Genomic DNA, 6201 nt, shown 5'->3' with positions numbered 1-6201 from the left:
CGCCGCCGCCAGGGGCAGCGTGGGGTCTTGACGTGCCGGTGCAGGGATGCGGTCTTGACATGTTGGAGCGGGGAGCACGTGAGCGCCTTCTTAAGGCTGAGGGATCTCTTGGCAGCCCCTTTCTTGTTGCGCGGGAGCTGGACGCGGTGGGTCTCGTCCAGGGGCCACGCGCCTTGGAGTTAGGGCACCTTCTTGGGGAGGAGGTGGCGGAGGCACCTCCTGAGCTGCATCGCCCACGCAGGACGGAGGTCGAGGCAGCGAGAGGGACGACGCAGGAGAGCCCCCTGCGGCACTGACGAGCTCGGTGATGCGAGTGAGCCACTCCTCACAGAGGTCTTCGATGGGGCGGTAGTGCAGGAGCTCACGTGCCAGGAGCAACGCAGCCTGCACGTCCATGGGAGCATGACGAGCATGAGACGACGAACCAGCTAGAGTTAGCGATGGAGTGACGGTGCGGCCTTCCCGCCGCACCGAGGGATGCAGCAACGATGCCTGCTGCTCGTTCCCCGCCGGGCCGGTGGCTGGGTTGGCGGCAGGCGACAGGGAACGACGAGGAGGCCCACCGACGGGAGCCGTCTGGGCGACGCGGGCGGCGAGAGCAGCCCGATGCTCGGCGCGAGCTCGGCGAGCGTCTGCCATGGATGCGACGAACGATGGAATGCAGAATAGCGGAAGAAAGATTCCGGTGCACCCCTACCTGGTGCACCAAATGTCGGATATCGGGTTCCGGCAAAACTCTTAAGGTTCAAACTCTGGGGTGCGCACAAAGATATACTAGTTCGGGCCACCGTTGTGGTGTAATACCCTACTCTAGTGTGTGGTGTGGTGGATTGCCTCAGGGGCTGATGATGAACAGTACAGAGGAAGAACAGCCTCGCGAGGGGTGTTCTTGAGCTGGTGCGGTGTTCAACTTAGGATGGATTCGATCCCTTCCTACTGCGGTGGCTAGCTCTATATATAGAGGCCCTGGTCCTCTTCCCAGATATTGAGCGGGAAGGGAGCCAACAACAGCCATTTTGAAGGGGGACAGCTAGTACAAGCTATCCTAACTAAAGTTGGTCTTCGACTACCAAAGGCAGTGGCGATGACGCCGTCTTGGGCTCCACTGTGACCTCCGTCCTGCTGCTCTGCTGGTCTTGGTCTCATTGCACCAATATGGTAACCTTTGCCTGATGCCTCGGTACTCCGCGCCTGCGCTTGCCCCCTTTGCACCAAAGGGGAAACGAGTACACTGCGCGGCTGGCGCCCGCCTGGTCTTGATCGTCATGGCTTGCGTCACGAGCACCTCACGAGGTACTCCTTGCCTTGATCTCTCCGCCTCCTCGCGGGCCTGCCTGGTGAGGCCTCCCCTGAGGAAGCCTTGCATCGTCCGCCCCGCGAGGCTTGGCCCCTCGCGAGGGTCTTGAGCTTGGGTTGATGAAAACGGGTCGTACTGGGCCACTACTTGAGCCATGCCGCAGGCCGCAGGCAGACAAGTCTGGGGACCCCTTCCCAGAACGTTGACACACCCAGTGATTCCAATGTGCTAATGTGTTTTCAATCTCAATTTTGTACAGGAAGTGCTCATCCTGTTTCTAGTTAATTGATTTGGGCAAATCTTGGAGGTTCATTCTTGTATATTGGCCGGCTTGGAGTATTCTTCTTCTGACAATCTGTAACAGCTGACATCTAGCTAAATAGTTCACATAGACTGGCAGAGCTGATCCCTTCATACTTTAACATCCATCTATCTAGGACGTATGAATCCATGTATGTGTTTTGCTCATGACATGGTACTGTTTGTTGATGTATGCAGCAGATTTCTTATAATGATATAGTAAAATGGGCAAAAAACACACTCAAAGCTATTCTAGAAAGAGGTGATGCCAAGAAAACACCAACAATCTCTTTCCTAAATACATACATTATGCCAAGAAAGGACGAATGTATACATGCATGATACAACATATATTGACTTTACTGCTTAAGAATCTATGTCTTGTGTTGTTGCTACTAACAATGTACTCCCATGCATATTCTGAACCATGAAGTGCCTGGGTTCTTTTAATCTACTATGTATAATGAACGGGCAAACACTCAGCACACAATTCTTTTAATCTAATTGACTTAAGCTACATGCGTGCATAATTAAAAAATATATGTTAAGCTGATCCATCTGACTGATAACATCATATATCTGATCTTGTCAGTGGAAATTGTGTGATTTTTTAATATATTGTACACTGGTCTGGAAACTTCTTGATAGCTTCCTGATGCTCTAACTAGAAGTTAGGCTATTTCAAGTGCGAAAAAAATACCAGGAAAGCTATTCCTTGCATGGTTCCATAGAAGGTGAAATCATCACTACTGATGTTTTATTTATAAGAAGACATCTTCATTGATGCTCCCAAAATCTTAGGCTTAGCAACAAAATTTCTAATTGGCCAAAAGGAACCAATCATACTGTTATTTGATTTCCAATGTGTATATATTCCCTATATCATGAAATGAGCCACATGATCTTTCTTATTAATAGTATTGGCATGGAAAAACTCACACTTCTAATGACAGTACGGTACTTGTTTGCTTTGCGCATGTGAAAAGCTGATGTGGCCCTCCCATGAGCACATTAGGTTTCTTTTTGTTCGCTAATTATGACCATTACCAGTGTTGTGTGCCACTTACACTTACAATTCTGCAGCAATTCTAGCTTTCAAGTAAAGAAGTACAAACAATCATATGCCAAATTGTCCAAGACAGAGTATGCCAAGAGGAAGGTGGCCCTGATGAAGCAAAAGGCAGATTGAGAATGGCGAGAACAATGGCAAGGGAAGAATGCCAAGTCTGCCGAGCCACCCAAGGACTAAGGCCATGTTCGGGAGAGGAGAAGGAAGGTCATGGCAACTAAGAGCCACAACATTCCAACGTGGGTTCAATATTATGTTCATGGATGCTTCTGCACATTCTTGATAGAAGAGATTAGAAGAGATTATAAAGAGGGTAGTGCATATTGCCTTTATGCAGTCCAGATAAGTCATTAGTGGAAAAATTGAACCCTTTTAACACTAAGGGAGACCAGTGGGATCTTTTCCTGGACTATGTAACCCCAACTATTCAACTAAAAATGATGGACTATAAAATAGAGCAGTGCACTTAGAACAAGTGAATGAAATAAAGTAGCACAATCATAATAACTGAACGCCCATCACTGATTCAGTGGTATGACAGACCAAATTAGCTTAAAGTTACAAATATATACAGTACATTATGATATTAAAACAACATATAGTCTCTACATATATTTGTATAAATCCCTAAAATTAGAGTGCAAAAATAGATGGGTGCAGCAACGCGCGCCATAAATGTTCTAGTTAGACCCCATGATCTGATATTTTTCTCTTTTCAGTGGTTTCTGAAGCTATTTACTGATGATTAACTTGCAAACTACATGACCGGAGTGGAGGCAACTAAGGCTAAAGTATATAATTCATGCTACCATGATAATGTCCTAGAAGTCTTCCTGAAGGCGGTGAAGGATGAGCGGGCGATCGTCACAAGGGGTTGGACAAAAGTTGTTCGTGCCTATGGCATGCAGGAAGGCATATTATGGGCATTCCCCTTCTTCAACAACATCGACAGTCAAAATGATTTACACTTGTCTCTTCACCTTTACCGCCTGTAAATATTATGGTTCATCATAGTTAATTGTTGTCTAATCCTGTAATTACTAAACATATTGTACTGGCAATTTTATTTATGGATTCGTTGTTGAACAATTGTGCTGAGAATTTGAATTGCATGTTTTATTTTTAAAAATTTCCAATTCGAATAATAAATTACAGCAAAAAAATTGTACATGAGCGAATAAAACAATGTGCACGCGGTTAGAAAGAAAACAGCGTGTGCGACGAAAAAAGAAAACAGACGGTTCTTTGACGTGAAACGTTTGCGATGCCCTTCAGACGCACACACGGTTTCGTCTCATATGCGTGTGCGATTCATGGTAATACGGCAAACGTTTTAAACTAGTGTGCGTGTGTGATAGGAATACCAATCGCACATAGTTACAAAAATGTACATGTTGGCGTTAGTAGAGGCACCGCACACATTTTACATTCTTGAACCGTGTGTGATAACGTACCTATCACAAACATATCGGTAGATTAAATGTTGATGTCCACCTCTTTCACGACTAAAGCGGCCTAATCGTTTGGGATGTACATACGAACGAAAACGTTTTCCCTGAATTGACTGTGTGGGATGTACGTACGAACGGAAACGTTTTCCCTGGATTCACTGTGTGGGATGTACATAAGAACGGAAACGTACTCCTTGGATTGACTGTGTGTAATATACATACGAATGGAGATGTTTTTCTGGGATTCACTGTATGGGATGTACATACAAACGGAAACAATTGGGTTTCCATGCCTCACCCGATCGCACACGAGCCAACTTGTGTGCCAGGAGGGCCTATCCTCGACGGTTTCTGGGTCGTGGTGGAAGGACCCCCTATTGCCCATACTCAGTTGGCGACGGTTCCAAATGCCGTCGCGGAAAGGGGTTTAAAACTGTTTTTATAGCACCAACACGTACCAGTGTATTCTCGTCCATCTTGTAGGCAAAATACTTGTTAGAGGTCTCATACCTCTCGACACGGGCATGAGTCTGAAATACCAATTTCAGCTCTTGGAACATCTCATATGCTCTCTGGCGTTCAAAACGTTTTTGAAGTCCTATTTCTAAGCCGTAAAGCATGGCGCACTAAACTATTAAGTAGTCATCTTGCCAAACGTTCATAACATCTACATCTGCTCCTGCAATAGGTGTATCACCTAGCGGTGCATCAAGGACATAATTCTTCCATGCAGCAACGAGGATAATCCTTAGATCATAGACCCAGTCCGCATCATTGCTACTATCATCTTTCAACTTATTTTTCTCTAGGAACATATCAAAAATTGGGGAGCTATATTGCAAGCTATTGATCTACAACATAGATATGCAAAAACTATTAAGACTAAGTTCATGATAAATTTAAGTTCAATTAATCAAATTACTAATGAACTCCCACTTAAATTAACATCCCTCAAGTTATTTAAGTGATACATGATCCAAATCAACTAACCCATGTCCGATCATCACGTGAGATGGGGTAGTCATCAATGGTTAACATCTCTATGTTGATCACATCTACTATATGACTCATGTTCGACCCTTCGGTCTCCAGTATTCTGAGACCATGTCTGTACATGCTAGGCTCGCCAAGTTTAACCCAAGTATTCTGCATGTGTAAAACTGTCTTACACTCGTTGTATGTGAACATAAAGTCTATCACACCCGATCATCACGTGGTGTCTCAAAATGACAAACTGTAGCAACAGTGCATACTCAGGGAGAATACTTTTATCTTGAAATTAAGTGAAGGGGTCATCTTATAATGCTATCGCCGTTCTAAGCAAAATAAAATGCATAAAAGATAAAGATCACATGCAATCAAAATATGTGACATGATATGGCCATCATCTTGTACTTTTGATCCCCATCTCTAAAGCATCATCATTATCTCCATCATCACCCGCTTGACACCTTGGTCTCCATCGTAGCATCATTGCGTCAAGGTCGTCACACCAACTATTGCTTCTACAACTATCGCTAACGCATAGTGATAAAGTAAAGCAATTACATGGCGCTTACACTTCATACAATAAAGCGACAACCCAAAGGCTCCTGGCGGTTGTCGATATTACAAAACATGATTATCTCATACATCAACATATATCACATTATATCTTGACCATATCACATCACAACATGCCCTGCAAAAACAAGTTAGACGTCCTCTACTTTGTTGTTGCAAGTTTTACGTGGCTGCTACGGGCTTCTAGCAAGAACCGTTCTTACCTACGCATGAAACCACAACGGTGATTCATCAGGTTTGCTGTTTGAACCTTCTTCAAGGACCGGCTGCAGTCAAATTCGATTCAACTAAAGTAGGAAAAACAGACACCCACCAGCCACCTTTATGCAAAACTAGTTGCATGTCAGTCGGTGGAACCGGTCTCATGTGCGTGGACATCTAAGGTTGGTCCGGGCCGCATCATCCCACAATACCGCCGAATCAAAATAAGACGTTGGTGGTAAGCAGTATGACTATCACCGCCCACTACTCTTTGTGTTCTACTCATGCATATCATCTACGCATAGACCTAGCTCATGATG

The sequence above is a fragment of the Triticum aestivum genome, chromosome 6B (assembly GCF_018294505.1).
Source record: "Triticum aestivum cultivar Chinese Spring chromosome 6B, IWGSC CS RefSeq v2.1, whole genome shotgun sequence".
NCBI lineage: Eukaryota > Viridiplantae > Streptophyta > Magnoliopsida > Poales > Poaceae > Triticum > Triticum aestivum.
The sequence above is the reverse complement of the archived record's forward strand: the minus strand, read 5'-3'. Positions refer to the sequence as shown.